This window comes from Typopeltis vanoorti, chromosome 18, assembly GCF_054136105.1.
Source record: "Typopeltis vanoorti isolate ZY-2024b chromosome 18, IOZ_Tvanoo_1.0, whole genome shotgun sequence".
Lineage (NCBI taxonomy): Eukaryota > Metazoa > Arthropoda > Arachnida > Uropygi > Thelyphonidae > Typopeltis > Typopeltis vanoorti.
Genome location: NC_143566.1, coordinates 110,565,792 through 110,589,186, shown reverse-complemented (window position 1 = coordinate 110,589,186; position 23,395 = coordinate 110,565,792). Strand labels below are relative to the sequence as shown.

The following is a 23,395-nucleotide window of genomic DNA, read 5'->3' as shown; positions in this document are numbered from 1 at the left end:
CAATGTGATATACTGCTGCTATTCTTTTCACCCCAAAATGCAAAACCTTACATTTTTCCACATTAAATTGACATCCATTCTCCTTATCCCAGTCCTCCAAACTATCCAAATCATCTCGCAAAATTTTGACATCATGAGCATTCACTATTGCTCTACCAATCTCTGCATCATCCGCGAACAGATGCACAGTTCCTCTCAGAACCTTTCCGTTAATGAACAAATTAAACAGTAGTGGTCCAAGAACAGAACCCTGTGGCACACCAGTAGTCACAGGTCGTCTTTTGGACTCTAATCCTGAATAAAATACTCTCTGATATCTCTTCATCAACCACCCTCTTATCCATATGCTACAGTTCACTGATTAGAATTCCATGTGGTATCTTATCAAAGGCTTTAGCAAGGTCCAGTAGAATGATTATAAACCCGTTACTCTTATCCAGTTCAGCCGTCACTGTGTTATAGAACATGAGCAAGTTACTGGGGCATGATCTACCCTTGACAAAAACAAGCTGTCCCATATTTTCCTCTATCCAATCTTGTATTTTTCTCTTGACTAGTTTCTCCAAGACCTTGACAACAATTCCTGATTGGCCAGTAATTTTCAACAGCAGTCTTTGAACCTCCTTTATGCAGTGGAACTGTTTTCCCCTCTTTTCACCTCCTTGGGACTAACCCATACCCGAGACTCAAAATAAACAAAATGGTCAAAGGCACTGACAATTCTTTAGCTGCTTCTTGTAGGACACGAGCTGGTATACTATCCAATCCCGCAGATGAATTGACATTGAGGTTTTGTAATAGTCTATTCACATCCACTTCATTCACATTTCCCGTATACGCTGTTGATTCTTCCATTTCTGCGATATCACCACCTGGATGATATACTCTTGCAAAGTGCTCACTCAGTAATTCTACTATATCAACTGATTTGGTTACCGCCATACCATAGGCATTCCTGAAAATCATTCTGCCGTATACATTTTTCTTTTACTTGACACATATCGAAAAAACTGTTTGGGGTTCTCTTTAGCCTGCATGGCGCTAATGTTCTTTCATAATCCGCTTTTGCTTTTCTTACGACACTTGTTACCCTTCTGGCCTGGACTTTATACCGTTCATGGGCCTGCAGGTCACCTTTCGCCTTAAATTCCCTCCACAGGTGTTTCTTTTTTTGCAGCTCAAGCTTGATGGTGTTATTCATCCATTTAATCCCTACTTGATTTATTATTCGGACTTTAGGTATACAGTCGGCCATTGCTTCATGCAAATACTTCTTAACTGCCTCCCATGCACTATCAACATCTAGCCCTTGCAGTTGTACGTGCCATGGCACTGAACCAATCAAACTCCTAAGCTTGTCATACTTACCAGCCCGATATTTCCACATGTACCCTGTCTCAATTGTAAATTCCACACCTTTAGCCACCTCCCGAGTCAAGACCCTATGATCACTCTCACCAATTGGTGGCAATGTGGTCATATTCGTTACAGTCAAATCCTCAGATGCAATTACTAGGTCAAGCACTCTCTGATCCCTAGTATTTTCCATTACATGCTGTTGCAGTAATGCGGTAATATATCATTATGATGATATCATCAAAATTATGATGGAAACAGACACAAAAACCGTCATTGTTTAGAATATCAACAATCGTGTTACATGAAATCGGAAAATTGCCAATATATTAATAGTGGCAAAGAAATTAAAAATTAATAAAACGTTTATTTATAAATACAAATTCTATAAAATTTACTCGCAATATTTCTAGAACTGGCGATTTTAAAATAGATATTCCCGGTTTACAGATACCGTATATTTACCAAAAAACATAAAATAGAATCAAGTCGTTTAATTATTTTCCTTCTTAAAACAATAACACTATATGTATGAGAATACTATTCTTGAATATCTCCTTTACATCGCACACACTCGACCACTTGAAATTCTACATACTGCACGCGACGCCCTTTTCTCTTTGCGTGCAGATCACGTTTACTTTTACTAGGACGTAGACGCTGTTCATTGGATTTAACTCCAATTTATTTCACCAATAGAAACCACGATACACTGGCATATGACGTAAGGCATAAACGTAAACACAGAGCAAGAAGCGTTTCCTAGTGTGCTGGTATGAATGCTTTACCAGTACGCATCTTCGCTTCCCCTTTTTGTTCTTTTCTATTCCTTTAGTGTAGTATTTATATAACATTAACTAGTCCCTTTATTGAGCAGCAGCATAAAGGTAAATAATATAAATATTTTTTTATGATTTAAATATAGAAATGCTATCTCGTTAAATTAAATTTCAAAGAAGTAGTGAAGGTGAAGCTTGTGCTTCAATCGCTTGTTGTCCTCAAGGACAAACTCTCACTATGTATAGTTGGTAGTTTCTTGGGTGTGGGATTGAGCAGCTGATATTCAAGGTCACAGGAACTTAAATTGCAACAATTTTCAGGTGATGTTATTAATAGTACGGGCAAATGAATTGAAACTGAAGGTTATAAACTAAATGCTAACTTGAATTGAACATCTCTAGGACCTGAAGATTCTCATCTGTACATTTTCTCATTTTTAAACGTATTCAAAAATTGTGAGTTAAGTTATACATGCGTCAATTATTTATTATTTTATTATAAATATATTGCATCCAAATGAATTGTTATCGTAACGTAGTACTATTTCATTTACTTTTGTTTGATACAGAAGATGAATATTTAGTAGTTCAGCTTGGATTTGAATTATTTTAATTACTTGATCTAGATAGTATTTCACCTATTCTTTTTAAGGGTGATATAACAGCAATTGGTTGATCTGTATCTGTGGTCCTGGAAGGAGGTAAAATTTATTTTGCAGGTGTTAGCGAAATAATTTTAAAATAGCATTCACGAAATCAGTTATTGTCCTTGGACAATCTTTTAATTCATTGAGTGGTGCGTTTATGCATCACGATCATTTATGATTAATTCCAAAAGCTATCATTATTTTGAGAAATTTGAAACTGTACAACATATACTTGAAACTTTGACTAATATCCAGTTGATTTCTTGCATTTTGACTAAAGTTCTATCCAAATGATTAATTCATTTTTTTTAAACATTCTGCATACTACCAAATCAGAGCCTCCAAAGCTCACTATCGACAATGGCCTTCAAATGGAATGACCTGGATTTGAATCCCATCCAAGATGTGATGGGCCTTTTATCAGGGGTTCCTCAACTGAAGGTTTGAGATGGCTGGTCTCATACAGAGGTGACAGGGTTCTTCATCCAGCACAGCAGGCAAATCAGCCAGAAGACCATGCACAATAAACAGACATAGCAGATGATACAGAGAGAAGCTAACAGAAGTTGCAAATCAAGAGCTTCAGTCTCTCAGGAGTAGTAGTTAAGGTGCTGGAGATGTTGATAAAATATAGAATTAAGGACTTGGTGGACAGGAATATGATATTTTGCATGGTTTTGTGAAGGGGATTTTGTCTTCGTAATTTGCTTACTATGATTGATATTTGAGTTGAATAAAGGAAATGGCTACTCAGTGATATTACTGGACTTTGCAAAGGCATTCAACTGGATTCCACATGGAACTCTTGCATAAATTAGAGCAAATGGAGTTGGATATGAAGCTGGTGATTTGGATAAGATGATGGTTGATGGACAGATATCAAAGATTGGTGTATGAGAAAGTTGAGTCTGAGAGAAGGCACATGACTAGCAGTGTCCCTCAAGGCTCAGTACTTGGTTCTTTGCTGTTTAATTAATGCAAATAATTAAGTCATACAGGAAATGATTTAAGGGGAATATTCAGTTGTTTGCTGAAGTTGCAAAGCTGGGAAGAGTTACAATTAGTAAAGATGTAGAGATAATGAAGGATGATTTAAATAGACTGGTAATCTATTTAAATAAGACTATTCAAGGTCTATTTAAATAGATCTTTAACAACAGAGGCATGAGGTGGTGAGATAATCTGCAAGGACAGAAAAATCACAACTCAGGAATTTAAAGAGGCAGTGAAGGAAAGGAAGAAAGCATATTGCAAGCTCCTGGCAAGCAAGTCGGCTTGTGCTCAAAGAATAAACAGAAAAATGTAAGAAAGAGAAGCACTATGTAAAACTAGTTAAAGAAAAGCCAGACTGGGAAGACTGTGGTAAGAACACAGGAAATATTTTTTTTAATTAAAAAAGTTAATTAATTAAAAAAAGTAAAATTATTTTTAAATTAAAATTATTTGGGCTGGTTGGCCGAGAGGTTGCAGGTTTAAATCCTGCTGTGGGCATGGATGTTTGTGATTGTCTGTGGAAATACTAGTGGTGGGTGGTAGTTGGTGTTAGTGTAGTTGTAGTTGGTAGAGACAGAGAGTTGTAGAGTAGGTGCCCTACCTCGATGAGTCTTTGGACTCCCTTGAGATGTCACGAAATAATAATAATAATATCACAAAGGCAGTAAAATATCATGTAGGCTATTGAAAAACCTCAGAAATGGAGGTAAGAGTAGTACTGTAGAAGGAATCAGCAATGGTAAAGGTGACATCAAAACAGAAGACAGATATTCTAAATGTCTCGATTAATTACATTGAAAGATTGTTAAATGAAACAAACAGTGACAGCATGGTGGTCAAAAACAACAGAAATACAATCAAGAATATCTGAATACTCCAAGTAAAAAAGCTATTGGAAACAAATGTGGAAAGGCAGCTGATGCATATTCCATCAGAAATGCTCAAATCTGGTGGTATAAGTTTTACAGTGGCTACACTGCATAATTAAAAAAGTCTGGTCAGAGAATCAAATTCCAGATGATTGGCTGGAGTAGAGTGCTCATACACATCTATGAAAAGGGAAATAAAACTGAATATGAGAATTACAGAAGAATTTTCTGTACTCAGTGCTCCTTGCAAGATTTATATGTATCCTTGAGAAACATCTAAGAAATTTTGTATAGGAGAAACTTGGAGAAGAACATCCTAAGTCTCATGCCCTAGTTATGAAGCAGAACAATTTTGCCCTCTTTAACTCGTTTGGAACTTGATATGTTAAAAAGATATGTCAGAGCTATTGTTAACTCCTTGGAACATTTTCTCAAAACACATCATATGCAATAAGACTGTAAAAAAGATTTATTGCCTTATTAACTTTTATTCACTCATCATCATTGCCTTCAATTTTCATTGCACCCATATTCTGCGTGATATCATATTCATGAGGATGAAATACCTTTTTATGAATTGTCTCATGAATAAGTCTCATGCCTTAGTTATGAAGCAGAACAATTTTGCCCTCTTTAACTCGTTTGGAACTTGATATGTTAAAAAGATATGTCAGAGCTATTGTTAACTCCTTGGAACATTTTCTCAAAACACATCATATGCAATAAGACTGTAAAAAAGATTTATTGCCTTATTAACTTTTATTCACTCATCATCATTGCCTTCAATTTTCATTGCACCCATATTCTGCGTGATATCATATTCATGAGGATGAAATACCTTTTTATGAATTGTTGATTTGATATCTAAACTATATCCTTTCTAGCAGTTATCATTATACTTAACACCCCAGATCATTCTTTCTCCTACTGAACCACGTATTGAAACAACTTTTTCTCCTCATTAGCTATCTGCTGTTCATACTTTTTTATTCAAACGTTCAAACATGTTTGCTACCCTTACCAAGGAATTAATCTATCTTGCTACTTGTACTCCTCATGCAAGTGATTACCACTCATCTCGTATGCTTTCATAATGTCCTCTTCTTCCACATTGCATGTCTTCTTCATTCAGACATTTTACACCTGCCTTATTTATCCTTCTGGCTTATGGAATGCATTCAGACATTATCTCCACCAGATAGTTCTTGAGTAGGCATTGATCTCCTTTCCATTCAACTCCTTTTGTAGAAACATAGTTGCAAGCTGTTTCCTGAGTTTATTATCATTAGTCTTATAGTTCCACATATATTCCTTTCTCACAGACATCCTTGTATGAATGGCCACCACTGCATGATCACTCTCACCAAATGGAGGAAGATTTCACACCCCATTTATAATAACATTCTCTAATGAGGATGGTTAAATCCAAGACCCTTGATTCTCATGTATCCTCTGTTATGTACCGCATAATTCTCTCAAAATTCATTCTCATTTGCCTCCAGATGCCACCACTTCATTCCATTCAACACTATTATAATTTAAATCACTCATAACAATCAGTATTAATGGGATCACACTATAAGAAATTTTGGGGAGGAGGATGGCAGGCAGAGCTGAAATTCAGAAGACATAATAAAATTGGGCAAAACAGCATAGGATCATTTGGATGTTATAAAACACTGGCATGTAGACATAAGGAAGTTACCATTCTGGTTTTAATTCACATGATGATGATAATAAGAAAATAATATTTATTTTGGCCTGGTTGGCCAAGAGGTTAGCGCATCCGCTCTCCAGCCAAAAGGCTGCAGGTTCAAATCCCGCCATGGGCATGGATGTTTGTGATTGTCTCTGAAAATACTAGTGGTGGTTAGTGGTAGATCGTATTGGTGTACTTTTGGTTCATTGTAGTTGATGGATTGAGTGGTGGTGACAGAGTTGTAGAGTAGGTGCCCTCTCTTGATGAGCCTTTGAACTCCCTGGAGTTCAAATAACATTCAAATCACATAAGTTACTTATTTGCTGATATTATACTCGCCATCTTCAGAGCACAAAAACAGTTTGTACGTGAACAGCAAAAATTAGTTAATCGTGGGACTCATTTATTGTTATAGACAACACAGGGAACTAAAGACCTAAACATATTCCAAACTTCAACAAATATGGTTGTATCAGTTTACAAAAATCTAGGAGATGGTCATTTTAAGATCAAATTAATACTTAACTCCTCTCTTTTGTCTAACAATAGATGAGGCCCATTAAGACTTTAGTTAATTGAATTTTAATACTGGAATAAACTCATGTAAAATATTCTTTTATTAGTGTAATTTTTGCCTAAGTATCAAAGACATCTTCAGTAAAAAAAAGCTAATCAAACAATATCTGACAATTCCAAAAGGCACCACCTAAGTAGCTAATATAAGATAACTAAAAAATGTCATTAAATTTCCTAACAATGAAAAGAATTATACAATTAAATAAAATAAAGTTAGGAAAGATTAGCTGATAAAACCTTTCCTTCATGGTTACATGATGATCAGAATTCAACAAAAGGATTAGTGATTTAAAAAGTACTATCTCCCACAAAGGGGATAGATGTAGACCATCAGATCTGTTTAAGTTAGGAGAGTGAAGTAAAGTTTCACATGTTTCTTTATAAATTTTGTTTCTTTCCTAACTTTATTTTATTTAATTGTATAGTTTTTTTTGATAAGTTAGCAAATTTAATTACCTTTTTTAGTTATCTTACATTAGCTACTTAGGTTGTACCTTTTGGAATTGTCAGTTATTGTTCGATTAGCTTTTTACATGTGCTGAAGATGCCTTTTTGATGCTTAGGCTAAAATTATATTAATAAAAGAATATTTCATGTAAGTTTATTCCGGTTTTATAATTTATTTAAATATGCTTACTCACAGCATTTCCTTATTGAAACTTTGTTCCTTGTGTTCATTAACTGGGATTTCTTGGGTATGAGGAGGCAATGCCCAAAATTATCTCATGTCTTTGGAGCTTCCTATGAGCATAGATTGAATGTTTGTAGATTACCAGAATTGTGGATAGATGGAAGAGAAAGGAGGGGAGATATGATAGGCACATTTAAGTTACTAAAAGATTCTTATGGAACAGAAGAAATTTTTCGACACATGACAGAGGTGAAAGAACAACTAATCACTCCATAGACGTTAACAGTGGAGAATGTGAACTAGATTTTTTTTACTTGCAAAGTAGAAAATGAGTGAAATGGGTTTGCCATTGATTGTAACTGCACTGTTAATTAATGAGTTTAAGAATAGGTGTGATATTCATTGTGTAGAGCCTCCATACCTCAGTTGGTATAGATGAAGTCCTTTGGTTGGAAAGACCTGGGTTCTATTCCCATGATTAAAGGTGAGTTAGTCTGTCTCATATGGAGGTAGAGGGATTTCATCCCTCAGAACAGGCAACTGGCCCCGTAAACATACATGGATTTTATTATTATTATTACACCCTCCATGGAGTCGAACAGACTCATTATGGGAGGTTAATTCAACTGACAACATATTTATCATATAGAATCTTAAAATCCTTAACACTCCTTGCATTAACAACATATTCTGATAATGCGTTCTATTCAGTGACAATTCTCCATGTAAAAAATCTATTCCTTGCACCCTTCTTCACCACACTTTTACATAACTTCCAGGAATGACCTCTGGTTCTTTCTCTCTTAACTTCTACTCTGGATTAATCTGATAAAATCCTCTCACTAACTTAAATGTCTCTATCGTATCGCCTCTCTTCCTCTTATCCACCAAACTCTGCAATCCACATCTCTTCAACTTCTCTCTATAGCCAGCATTCCAAACTCCTGATATTGTCTTAGTCATTCATCTCTGGACCCTTTCCAATGTCTCCACATCATATTGAAAACCAGATGACGAGATCTGAGCACAATAGTCCAAGTGTGGTCTGATCAGAGTGCCTTATACGTTGGAACAACCACTTCTTTATCCTTGCATGTTAAAGTACTTCTTATCATAGCAGCATTACAATGTGCAACACTAGCAGTATGCCCTCTAAACTTCAGTCTGCTGTCAGCCATCACTCATTTACAGTCATAAAAAATATATATACGTAATCCCTCATTAGGAGGGTTCAACCTGTCCCCTTCCATCCAAAGGGATGGGGAGAAAGGGAGGAAACCATACATGTATTATTATTCATTGTATAAATAATGATTAGTGTGGGTCTCACATGATGACTATTAGCCATCCATGAAGGTGGTCTAGTTAATAATAAGAATAATATGCATCCCACTCATGGTCATCTTCCTTTTCTCTCACTTAGTTTCCCTGACTGCTTCAAGAGATTACTGTTTGGTTAGAAATGGCAATCTAATAGGATGCACATCTCCATCTGTATAGTACTTAGATGTTTCCCATTCCTGTTATACAAATCCTTTATCCTTTTGCCGTCAGATGGATCTTATCTCCATATCTAAGAGTGTGAATTGAGATCAATCCAGTACCAATTAATGCCATTTTTCATGTTAGGGAGAGCAGTTTTGAAAACTTCACTTTCATTGTGACATTGACTGGCACTTAAATAATTGGACTTTTCCTACAGAAAATCTACAACTGTTCCAACAGAAACTGTCATGTCATGTGGACCAAATCTATCAATTTCTTTGTATTTTTCCCAAATTCTTCCTTTGTGAACACTATTCCATTTCAGGTTTCTTTTTTTTTTCCTCTGGGTTTTCTCTTATCTGGTCTTCCTCATGGCTTCCCCTCATATATCATTTCATACACTCTTTTTTGGTATTCTTTCTGGATTAATTTTCATTAAGCTGGCCGTTAATAGCCATATTTGTTGTCTTTAATATTCTCTACCGAATATATATTTAAATCTTTTGCAGTACATTTAATTGCCAAGATAAGCATCTACTTCTGATATCTAATTACTAGTCATATTTAAATCTTTTGCAATACATTTAATTGCCAAGATAAGCATCTACTTCTGATAACCATAACTGGTTGGCCGCCAGGGCCGTACTTGGCCCTAGGTTCCGAAAAATTAGGACCAAATTATGGGATTCAAACAATGAGAGGGGCCTCGGGGTTCCACCGTCTCTGGAAAAGTGTAAGTATGGCCCTGTTGGCCGCTACTGTTTTAAAAAAACTCGCGTACAAAGATTATTTAATAGTATAATTTTCGCATGTGTGTCACAGGCATCTTCAGTACATATTAAGCTCAAATTAAACAATAACTGACAATTCCAAAAAGCGCCACCTAAGTAGCTGGTGTAAGATAACTAAAAAGGTCAATAAATTTCCTTTAAAAAAAAAATCAATACAATAAAAAGTTAGTGCTCTACAAATCAGCTAATCTTTCCTATCTCCCATAAAGGGGATAGACGTAAGCCGTCGGATCTGTTTAAGTTAGGAGAATGAAGTAGAGTTTCACATGGTTCTTTATAAAGGCGTTCCATGAGGAACTGACTTTTGTGAAGAACTCTTGTCTTTCTCCAATGAGTAATTTGTACGTGAGTTTTTTCCGTTATTAATTTTGTATCGATATGTCTACTCACGGTATACCTCTTTTAAAACTGATTGACTTGATGTATTTCTGTTTTACTTATATTAGAAATTTTATTATTTTTTTTGTTTCCTTTTATTCTCCCAGTACATTTTACTAAATGTACAGTGTTCAATTATGTAACTCCAAGGGATGTACAGGATACTATGATAGTACTATATAATTCCGTTTTGCATTATTACTAATCTGTCATCTTATCGACAGCTTTCCTCCAAGAAAAAAAAAGTTTGAAATTAGAACTAGTATTCAGTTCTGCAACGCAAAATACTTGATCTTTTCAACCCAGCTAGCTCCTTTACTTGGGCGAGAAGGATTATTCATTGTCTTATTCTTGAATGAGAAAGATCGATGTTCTGCAAATAGACCTGGCAACTGGAGTAGACAGCCTTTCTATTTGGAGATTTTAGTAATTACATAACCTGCGTTCCTCCAGTCTGTTAGAGCGGCATTGTGCTGATTTTCAAGGTCAGCCACTTATTTGTGTACTTAACCATTTTCACACGAGCAGTAAAAAGCCTGGTTTATTCTCCTTGTAATTCTTGGAAGCGGTGTATGTGTGGTAAGGAAAAACGCCTAAATAGTGTGCTCGGACTGGAAGCAAATGACGACGGAAACAAAATATTTTGATTAAAAATATAACTATTTCAACGCAGAAACGGTATCACAGTTAATTTCTAACCTCTCCACAGCCCACTTTCTTTGGAGCTCTTAGCTTTGGCCGGAATCCTCTAAGAATTTCCGGTTACCCTTCAGGTTTCTCAGTATAGTAGTTTCTATCAGTGCGCCAAAAAATCCCGACTTCGAATTGCCAGTAAGCTGTTGTGGCGTATTCACCCTCAACAATCCCCAAATAAATACGTATTTAGTGTTTAAATTCGGAATGTACTTATTTATTTTTTGCCGTTTCAAAAGCCTGTTAAAAGTTATGATATGGCAGTGCTTTAAGTAGGCATTAGTAATTTAATGTATAGTTTGGTAATATTTTACATAATCGCAGGTGGTAATTTTAGGAATGATGTGGGGGCGAATTAAGACCAACCAGAGTGATAGACGATATTTATTGGAGTGTTTTTTGTTTATTAATATAATTTATTATTATTAAGAGAGACCTCTGGGGAGTCAGGAACTCATGGAGGGAGGTCATACTATTTGCACCAGGTATCACACCTGTTCTCGAATTCATTCACGCTACACACACACTACATCCAATGGCAATCCATTTCAATCAAGCACTACTCTATGAGAGAAAAATATAGCCCTAATTCCCTTCTTGACAACTTCCATGGATGCCCTCTTGTCCTTTCCCACCTTCCATAAAATGAAAAATTCCATCAACTGAAATCCTGTATGACCCTTTCAGAAGATTGTAAGTCTCAATCATATCACCCCCTCCCCCACCTTCTTTCTCCTGTTTGCTAATATCTGCAGACTACAAATTCTCAATTTGTCTTCATAATCTGTATTCCACAATCCTGATATTGCTTTATTCTCCACTGATTCTGGTATTCCACAATCCTGATAGTGCTTCCTTAGAGCAGTTGGAAGAATAGCAGAACATTATGTCCTTCGATTGGAAAAGACCTGGGTTAGGTTCTCATTGTGACTAGGGGATTCCTTTTATGAGCTTTTTCAATTGAAGGTGAGTTAGCTGATCTCATATGGAAGTAGTAGGTTTTTTCATCCCACATACAGACAATCAGCCTTCAGAACACATGCAGTTTACAAACAAAAAATACTGTTGTTGATGATGGGCAGTAGATGGCATTGATAGTACTGTCGTAGTAGGAGAATTAAGTAGTAGTGGAGAGGGTGAGATATATTTAGCAATGCAAAATGGATTGCCTTGCTAAACATAGATTTAGCAAGGCAATCCACTTTATATAGATTTAGTCCTCCCCTGATTAGTCCTTGGACTCCCTGGAGGTATCACGTAGTAGTAGTAATAATATCATTTTTGACTCTCCTTTGCACTCTCTACACTGTATCAGAATTGCAATGGAGACCAGACTTGCATGCAATAGTCCAAGTGAGGTCTTATCAAGGCCTTATAAAGAAGCAAAATGACTTCCTTTTCTTTATATGCTAAAGTTCATTTCAGCATTGCAATTATCTTTTGAATTGTATTTGCAATCTTTGCTATATGACCCCTGAACTTCAACTTGCTATCTACTGTGCCTCAAGGATCAGACCTTGATCTATTGTTATTCAAATCTGCACATTAATGATGATGGGAAGGATCTGACATACAGCTATTTGCTGATGATTCAAAGATAGGTAGGGTAATCAGGAATGCTGATGATATGGAGTAGTTGCAGAATGATCTGAATAGGCCTGGAATTGTGTGGCATGGGAAAATGGCTATCATTTCAATGTTAATAAATGTAAAGTCATGCACTTTGTAATGATTAGATATCCAGTGTCATATTATATTGGTGGGATTATGCTAGAAGAAACTGATCAGGCTAGGGATCTTGGAGTGTTAGCCTGATCAGTTCTAGCATAATCCCACTAATATAATATGACATTGGATATCTAATCATGCCAAAGTGCATGACTTTAACATTGAAATGATAGCCATTTTCCCATGCCCACAATTCCAGCCTATTCAGATCATTCTGCAACTACTCCATATCATCAGCATTCCTGATTACCCTACCTATCTTTACATCATGAGCAAATAGTTATGTCAGATTTTTCCCATCATCATTAATGTGCAGATTTGAATAACAATGGATCAAGATCTGATCCTTGAGGCACACCACCACCACCACCACCTTGAATCTTGCAGATTCACCCTCCCATATACCACTTTTTGATATATGTCTGTCAGAGATCCCATGTCAGTAATTTATAATCCAATCCCATATTCTTCGATTTAGGCAGCAGTATTCCATGCTGTATTCTGTCAAAAGCCTTAGCAAAATCCAGGAGTATCATGGTCTATCCGTTCCCCTTTTCTACATTATTATAGAATCTGAGCAAGTAGCTAAAACAGTAAACCAGTGCTGTTCATTGCAAAGTAAAGATTCTCTGTGACAAAATACAGTTGGTTAGGGCGCTCGCATTTCTGAATGCGAGCGCCCTAACCAACTTTTCCAAAATCTTCACCACCACTACTGAGATAATGATTGGTAGATAGTTAGATACATTGATCTTTGCACCACCCTTGAGCAATGGGATTACCATACGTTTTTCCCGCTCCTATGGAATCTTTCTTGTTCTGAACTGAAATTGTATAGCCTGGTCAAGGGAATAGCAAATTGAGCTGAACACACTTTTAGCATTTGTTCTGATAACCCACCAGTTCCTATTATAGAATTGTTATTTAGTTTGCGCAACAGCTCTAGTACTTCCTCCTCATCCACACAAGTTCCCTCATATGGTGAAGAGGTAGTGGTGAGTTCAATGTTGCATATACTAGATTGATAGCATTTTAGCAAAATGGCTGCTCATTAGTTGAACAATTAATTTTGCATCAGTCACCCCATATCATCTGCATTCAGTAGAGTTATTCTTTCAGATTTAATCTTTCTTTTACTTGCAGCATAACAATAGAATTCTTTTGGGTTGTCTTTAACTTGTATAGCCAGTTTCTTTTCATATTTGGACTTAGCTTTCCGTATAACACTTGTGTCTCTCTAGCCTGCTGCATATAATTTTCATAAGACATCATCCTTATGGACACAGTATTCATTCCTTCTGCATAATTTTTTCCCTATGAATCTCTTGCTAAGATTACACATCCATTTTACTCCTTCTCTATTTATTCTTCAAACTCTAGGAACAATTCTGATGTTGCATCATTTAAGTATTTTTTAAACACTTCCCATGCACTGTTGATATCCTTCCCATCCAATAACTGATAGCATGGCACAGAACCCAGCATATCCCTCAGGTGGTCATGATTTTCTGCTTTGTAGTTCAGCATGTGACTTTTTATGACTGGAACATTCATAAACTTAGCCACTAAGTGAGTACCTCATGATCACTGTCACCAACCAGAGGCAGAATAGTTAGCTCTTTAACTGAAACCCTCTGGCACTATAATCAAATCTAATACTTTTTGACCTCAAGTTCCTTCTGTCACATACTGCACGAGAAAGTTGTCTTGCAACAACTCGATAAATTCAGTTTTATTCTTCTCGTGTGATTTTTTAGATTCCCAATCAATGTTCAAATAAATTTATTATTATTATTATTCAGGCCTCCATGGAGTCAAAAGACTCATCTTGGGAGGTTACCCCCCCCCCCCCCTAAGAAACACAAAGTCTATCATACCACTCCTTAAACTCATTGACTGTTCTCGCTCTCACCACTCCATCAGGCAATGCATTCCACGGTTCAACCACTCTCCATGCAAAGAAACCATTCCTCACCCTCTTGCTCACAGTTTCCTTTTGTAACTTCCAGGGATGGCCTCGTCATCACTCCCTCCCGCTATTCAACCAAGCGAAAGAACTCCCCAGTGTCAACCCTGTAACCACCTCTCACCAGTTTAAAAGTCTCAATCATATCACCTCTCCTTCTATCCACCAAACTCTGCAGTCCACATTCCCTCAGTCGATCCTCATAACCAAAATTGTACAGTCCTGAAACCATCTTTGTCATCCGTCTCTGTACCCTTTCCACAGTTAATTTATCCCCCTTCAAATCCTGGGGACCAAATCTGAGAACACTAGTCTAAGTGTGGTCTGATCAGAGACTTATACAACGGAATGATAACCCTTTTTATCTCTGCAGGTCAGTGTCCTTCTCATAATTGCAGCAATCCTCTGTGTTACCTTCACCACCTTTGCAATATGTCTCCTAAATTTCAGGTTTCTATCAATCATCAACCCCAGATCTCTTGTCTCCCCTATTTCCTCCAGTATAACTCCTCCCATAGAGTATGCAGCATCCCATTGACGTTTCCCAAACCTCAAGACCTTATATTTTGCTGCATTAAACTGACACTCCCATTCATTTGCCCATCTATCTATCTTATTCAAATCCTCTTGCAGGGCTATCACATCTGCACTATTACTAATAATCCTTTCCAGCTTCGCATCATCCGCAAACAACTGAATATCCCAGATGAAAAGCCAAACGGCTATTTTTTTCTGGCGAGGTTGATCAGTTAAGGGGATAAAAACCCTTATTGTTTTTCAGCCAGTAAGCGAAACAAAGATCGAAAACTACGATCTGAACGTTTCATGCCGACGAACTGTCAGCCTCGCCAGAAAAAAATAGCCATTTGGCTTTTCATCTTAGTTATACTATGTTATAATATAATATAGTGACACACCTTTCTGGCAACCATATAGCAAAAGTATGCAAGTTCTTTTCACTTAAACTCTGATATTCTAGGTCTAGCTACTCACTGATGAGACCTCAAAAAAGGTTGAAACCGGTATGGGTAGTGACCTCTCCTCATAATGTAAAACAGTACTACATCTCCTAAGAGCTGTGTTTTTACATTATGAGAAAATATCAAGAACAGTGATGGATTTTGCTCCACCTTTGCAACGAGTTGCCGTGGTGTGGCACTACCAAATGGTCACTTACGCTTGAATACGCTGACAGTTCGTCGGCATGAAATGTTCAGATCGTGGTTTTTGATCTTTGTTTCGCTTACTGGCTGAAAAACAATAAGGGATTTTTATCCCCTTAACTGAACTGAATATCCCCTTGCAATCCACTGGCAATGTCATTGATATAAAGGTTAAATGATATAGGTCTTAGTACTGAGCCTTGTGGGACCCCACATGTAACCCTCTGCCTCCTTAAAACTGCTCCACCATACACAACTCTCTGATACCTATCAGACAGCCAATCCTGAATCCGGTTGACCAATCTGACATCCAGACCCATGTGCTGCAACTTAAATATCAGCTCAATAAAGTTGCCCATTATGATTACTCTCTTTGCACACATTTATTTGTTGATGCATTTCTTCATCATTAGTAACTGATCCACCAGGTCTATAACATCACTCCACTGTGTATTTAATCTTGTTAGACTCCACCTCACACCAGATTGCTTCAAACTCGCTGCCATATGAAAAATTGTTATGAGTATTACATCCATAGGTCTCAACTCAAACTGGATTCAAGACATTTGATATCAATAGCAGCACACCTCCTCTTCCTCTCCTATCCTGTCTATCCTCCCTAAAAATACTGTACTTTTTGCACTCAATACCAGTTAGTATGTCTGCTGCTAATAGCTAAATCTCACTAATCCCTACAACATGAGGTCCCAATATATTAAGGCAACAAAGTATCAGAAAGAAAGGGGTAGAGTTTGCTTCATCAGACCACAAACGAGTGTATGCAAAAGAGCATGCAAGTAATTTATTATATCTGTACATGAATGCACAGACATAATAAATTATCTGCATTCTCTTTTGCATACACTAGTCTGTGGTCTGAATGACACAGTTCAATAACTTGCAGATGTTTGTTCTTATCTAGTTCGTTACTTATGCAGACATCATTACAGAATCCCTTTACAGAAAAGACTCCAAAATTACTGAGAAATTTGAAGAGCAGGACTATACACAGGAGCCAGTACCACTGGAGAGTGAAGTGAGGTGGACACTGCAATAGCTATCTAGTAAGAAAGCACCAGAAGAAGATGGAATACCCATTGAGCTGCTCAAAGGAGAAGAGGCAGTTAAAATTTTAACAGCTCTATGTCAGCGAATTTGGATCATAACTACATGGCCTAGGGCAGCGTTTCTCAAAGTGTTTCTCAAAATTGCCACGTACCCCCTAACGCGAAAGGTCGTTAGGGGGTACGTGGCAATTTTCGGCTATGCATAATTAAAGGAGTCATTATATTTTTCAACAACCAGTGCAATTAGAGACAACCAGGATAAAACTGCACTAACTAATGAATCGCATCCCCTCTCCCGTTGTTAACGTGTTAAAACTAAGAAATATATAGTGAATGTGTTTCAGATATTATGGAATTCGGTTGAAGGGAATTAGCATTTCAACTCAATTGTTGAAATGCTAATTTGTCTTTGGTTTGTGCGATCTTTTGTTAATATTGCACCAATCATATGCAGTTCTTCGCTGCTCTACGTATATCTCAAGTCTTGTGAATTACTGGTAATTTTTGCTTGAAATAATGGGAAAGAAGATGCTATTTGGGTAGATGACTTTGACAAAACACACAAAGAAACTGTTCTCGATGCCAAAAGTAGTGATAGTGAGTAGGAGCTTCTTAGTAAGTCGTACCATTTTCAGTTTTTTTCTGAAAATAACCGCACATATCTCGCAACACGATTTTTTAGCTTTAATTTCAGGAAAAAACTTAGAGTTATATTCGAGTAAATATGGGTTTTTTTTTTTTTTAAGCTTTCAAATTCTTACGTATGGATCATTGGTTAAAGATTGGATTTATAAAACTCCCAAAAGAGAGCAGTATAGCAAATACAAGTAGCTGTAAGCAACAATAAAACGTTGATATTGCATCTGGATCAAATGAAATTGATAAGAGTGTGTAGTCGACATCTCTAGAGAACCAAAATTTAAAAATAAATCATATTTTTTGTTTACATGAACATATAAATTCAAATAAAATAGACATTTAATTTTAATTAATATTTTAAATTAATTTATTTTTAATTAATGAATGAATGAATTTTTTTATTAATTAGGGGGTACTTGGTAATAATGAAAATTTAAGAAGGGGTACGTGGATATCTGAGGTTTGAGAAACACTGGCCTAGGGAATGGAAAAAATCAGTTTATATACCTTTATTGAAGAAAGGCGATGCAAGAGAGTGTGAAAATTACAGAACTATTAGCACCGATTTCTCATGGAAGTAAACTCTTAAGATCATTCAGAAAAGACTGGAACCATTCATGATGAGAGAAATGCCAGATGAACAGGCAGGATTTCGAAAAGGCAGAGGAACAAGAGATCAAATCGGCAGTGTGAGATGGATAATAGAAAGAGCACAGGAATATCAAAAGAATGTCTACCTTTTTTGTTTCCTTTGACTATAGCAAGACTTTTGACTCTGTAGCTCATGTGAAACTGTGTAATGTGTTAAGAGCAGTCGGAGTCCCAGAGCATTTCATCATCCTTCTGAGGAATCTTTATTATGAACAAGAAGCTACTGTCCAAACAGATCTTGTAGAAAACTGAGTATTTCACAATAGGTAAAGGGTGCGACAAGGATGTATTTTATCTCCGTACCTGTTTAACTTGTAGAGCAAATACATTTTAAGAATGGCAGGGCTGGAGAAGTCTTCCATTGGAATTAAAATTGGTAGGAAAAATATTAATAATTTGAGGTATGCAGATGAAATTACCTTGCTAGCAGAATGCAAAGAAGATTTGGAGGAACTTATGAAAGTTAAAGAAGAAAGTGCTAAATATGGTTTTAAACTTAACCTCAAAAAGACAAAAGTTATGGTATCATGTGAACTTAATGATTTTGAAGTAGATGGGGAGAAAATGGAAACAGTTAACAATTTTGTGCTCCTAGGATCCCGAATTGATAAAGATGATTATTGTACTGGAGAAGTTAGAAGATTATTATTACTCAGAAAGAAAGGAATGACAAATTCGTGCAAGATCTTTAAAGATATTAGCCTCGTAACAAAAAATCGGAATTGTGAAAGCAATGGTATTCCCTGTGGTACTGTATGGATGTGAAAGTTGGACCCTGAGAAAGAGTGAAGGAAGGAAGATAGGTGCATTTGAATTATGGGTTTGGAGATGCTTACTAAGAATACCATGGACTGCAAACCAATAAGTCAGTGATAGACAGAATAAAGCCAGATTGCTCCCTCGAAGCTATGATCATCAAGCATATATACTAGTGTATATGCCTAATTATTTATATTTTATTTTCGATTTAATAAATATTTATTTCACTATTATTATTATTATTACGGTTATTATAGCCTTGTTTTTGTTTAGGAGTGTCCCTTATTTTAAATACATTAGCTATTTTTACTCGAAAAAATTTATATATATATATATATTTTAGGGTTGATTCTGTTATAATAATACCAGTTATAACAGAATCAAAGAGGAGGAAAAATTTTATACATACCTTGTTTTGATACTAGGATGTCTTCAAATTCCATGTTACTGCTGAAGGTTGTTTATAATAAGGGGGAAGGGAGCGTGGGGGGGAGGTTGACGTGGGAAGAATAAATTGGAAACCCGGGTTTATTTAATAATATATATATATATATATATATATATATATATATATATATATATTATTGTTTGAGGTGGTTTTTTGGGGAGGGGAAGGAGAAGGGTTTACTTATGGGAAAACTGGGGTAGAGGAGAACGTTAACAGGGTGCAAACCATTTCGGTCGACTGACCATCATCGGAACATTTTCAGAAAGAGTGTAGGGCTATGTCATGACTGCAAGTTGAATCTGCCAAATAAGAGCATTTGTTGTTGCTAAATGGCTGGAGGCATGGCCTGATCATAAATTTTTTTGAGTAAAAATAGAAAACGTATTTAAAATAAGGGACACTCCTAAACAAAACAGGCTATAATAGCCATAATAATAGTGTTTAAGATGAGTAGCATGGGAATTTTCCCAGAAATAATACCTATTTATTTCAGGGAAAATTCCCATGCTACTCAAAAAAAAAATTTATAAAATATAAATAAATAAATAAAATATAAATGTTACAAAAATAGAAACAGTAGTATCTTGGTTTTGTTAAAATAAACAAGTAACAGTAAAATAAGAATAATAAATTCATTAAAAAATATATTTTTTACTGATTACGACAACTACTTGAACCATATAATTAGGTATATACACTAGTATACTGCTTTACAAATACTAGCCAAATGACGCTAACTAAACTATCATTTGTTACTCGTGCGTACGAACGGCACTTAACCTCCCTACCAGCCGAGGTGGATGAAATAGCCAGACCACCCCAACATTTTTCATGGATCCAAACTTCATCGGCATTCTATCTTTTATCATCCAATTGCCCCCTTCCTGAATGGCGATTTTCGAGCCGTTAACAGATTAACTATGGTGGAGTTATCTTTGTGTCACTTGTCTTTACGTATGCTGTGTTACTTGGAATTTCCTTTATGACATTTGACCCTTTTTTGCTGCACAATTTATTTATTGTGTCCCTTTCCAAAAATAAAAACTAATTTCGCATGTGCAAAAATGACCAACACTGAAACGACCAGAGATCAGCCTTGGCAATGAATCTATTTAGTAACAGTAAATTTGCTGTTTTATTCTTCAAATCAGTGCAACTGAACAAGACAACTTTATGTTCTTTCACTTTACTGACAATGTAGAAGAATTTTCAAATGTTTGTTCATATATAAGGTTTTAAAATGTGGCCCCATAGAGAGTGAAACCCCAGCTTGCATCTTATGGTAAATGCAGCCCTGAGACTAGTCTAAAATCCTCCCATTGGCAAGCTAACAGAATAAGTCTGTCTGTTATCAGATCTACTTTAAATTACTCAGTGAATCACCTAATCAGTCTTCATTCGTCTGAAAAAATCTTTGTGTTTATTTCTATTCCCATAAAGCCAGCTCATCATGAAAGCCTTGCTCTCAAACACAATATTCAACAAAATGCTGAACCTTGTTTACTGTTTTCATATTTTCATGCAGTGCATTCTACTGGCCTGCTACTACTTTCTAAGCAAAAATGCTGCTCTCACTCCCTTACACACACACACACACTTCTTCCTTATACAACTTTCAGATTGGCCTCTTGTTCTAAATCCATCTTCTTCCAGAGAAAATATAGAAACAACTTTTTCATAAAAGTTTTTATATTTATCTAGTATAAAATTCTTTCATCAATTGTTTTACCTGAAAAGTATAGAAACAGGTTTTATTATTGTCACCAGACCTCCATGGGATCAAGAGACACTTTGCAGGAGGTCCAGCTCTCACATGCACTTGCTCATCATACCTGAACTTAAATGCATTCACTGTCTCTGCACTCACTACACTGTCAGGCAATGCATTTCAATCACCCATCACTTTCCATACAAAAATCTATTCCTCACTCCCATGCTCACACCCTCCTTTACAGCTTTCAGGAATGGCCTCTAGTTATCCTTCTCCCCCCCCCTCTCCTGTCTCCAGCCATTCTATAAAAATCTCATCCATATTAATCTGGTAATTATCCCTCGCCAACTTATGTGTTGATCATGTCCCCCCCCCCTTGTACAATAGAATCATTATTATTATTTCACACCTCCAGGGAGTCCAAAGACTCATCGAAGGAGGGCACCTACTCTATAAGGGGGGGGGGGGACATGATCAACATGATTAGCATATCCACTCTCCAGCCAAAAGGCTGCAGGTTCAAATCCCACCATGGGCATGGATGTTTACGATTGTCTGTGAAAATGCTAGTGGTGGGTGGCAGATGACGTCAGAGTAGTTGGTGGAGACACCCACCACTAGCATTTCCACAGACAATCGTAAACATCCATGCCCATGGTGGGATTTGAACCTGCAGCCTTTTGGCTGGAGAGTGGATATGCTAACCACTTGGTCAACCAGGCTGGCATGACATCCTTACTTCTACATGTCAGTATTCTCCAGATCATCCATTCAGCAAGTCTATTTGCCTTTTTATATATATATATATATATATATATATATATATATATATATATATATATATATATATATATATATATATATATATATATATATATATATATATATATATATATATATATATATATGTTGCTGCCACCCACAAATGATGATTTGCAAACCTATAATACATTTTGTATCATTGGGGGGGGGAGGGGCTAAGAATATTTTTTAATCAATTTTATATTCAGTATAAAATTTATATTTTATAAATTTTATACTGAATTTATACAATATAAATATAAATTTTATATATGTATTTTTAATTTATTGTTTACTTAGTCCAGAAACCTTACTCTAGAGACAAAACATCAAACGTTTTCAAGATGCTTTAGGCCTGCCGTAAGTGGGGCAGTGGCCTCGCAATAGGTAATGACATTCATCTCCCACTTAAAGACAATTACTAACATCCATATCCATGGTGAGATTCTCACCCATGCTAACCACTTGGCTGACCAGGCCAATATCTGCTCTACTTCTCATGACTCTCTTTCCAACTCTGCATGATCTGCAAGCAGCTGTATATATCACCATTTAAGTTCCTTTCAATGTCATTTACTTGCATATTATATAGTGGGCCCAAAACAGATTCCTTGGGTACACCACTAGTCACTTTCCTCTTCTGCACTATTGCTACCCCATACACAATCTGCTGATACCTATCAGACAGTCATTAATCTAATGCGCTTATCTATTATCCAACTCCATCAGTTCCAATTTAATTATCAGCTTGTAATGTGGCAATCTATCCAAGGCCTTTGCAAAATCTAAATATACTAGTATATGGCAGTCTATTTAACAATATTAATTCACAACACATAATATAAGAAAAAAAAAATTTATTTCACTTATTTGCTAATATATCGCTGGTATTATATCCATCTTCAGAGCACAAACAGTTTGTGTATAACAGCAGGAGTAGTTTAAAAATTGTCCCAGATAATGCAAGGAACTAAAGTCCTAATTGGCACCATCTATTGTTGGATAAAGAGAGTGAAAAAAATAAGCATTAATTTGATCTTAAAATGACATCTCCCAGATTTTTGGTAAATTGATACAGCCATACTTGAAGTTTGAAGAATGTTTTAAAGCTGCTGCTGTGTGAGATGGATGAATAAAGAGATTAAGCATGCGATACAGAGAAAAAGAGCATTGTGGAGGCAGCATAAGAGAAGTGGAAATAGCCAATTCCATGAGGTCTACAAAGACCAAGCAAGGAGGGTGACTTGGTGGGTGAGGGTAGCTAAAGAGAGGTATGAACAGCAGTTGGCTAATGAAGCCAAAAAGAATCATAGGGAGTTCTTTCGATATGTAGCCAGCAAGAGAAGGAATGATTATGGGGGGATGACATTGATTGGAGAAAATGGTATAAAGACAACCGATGCAGAATGTGTGGTGCAGATATTTAATGAACAGTTCATAAAGATCTTTCAATCTTGTGAATGTGACTTCATGGAGGGATTGAGAGCAGTTAATGATGGGGAGGAGAGACTGACTGTAGGTCAGCAAGAGGTGTATGGGAAGTTGAGTAAACTAGATGTTAATAA

At 36.3% G+C, this 23,395-nt stretch overlaps 1 protein-coding gene across 2 annotated transcripts in view; it reads left to right on the top strand.

Moving 5' to 3' along the window:
- Nucleotides 1-2,085: 2,085 nt before the first annotated feature.
- LOC150097071 (uncharacterized) overlaps nucleotides 2,086-23,395 on the top strand; it is a 71,052-nt gene continuing 49,742 nt past the window's right edge. Inside the window, exon 1 of one of the 2 annotated variants that reach the window (XM_090408007.1) lies at nucleotides 2,086-2,243. The gene's annotated coding sequence lies outside the window, so the exon portion shown is untranslated. Of the gene's footprint in view, nucleotides 2,244-2,466; nucleotides 2,592-23,395 lie in introns of those variants that run through there. The other variant, XM_090408008.1, reaches the window with a different exon arrangement.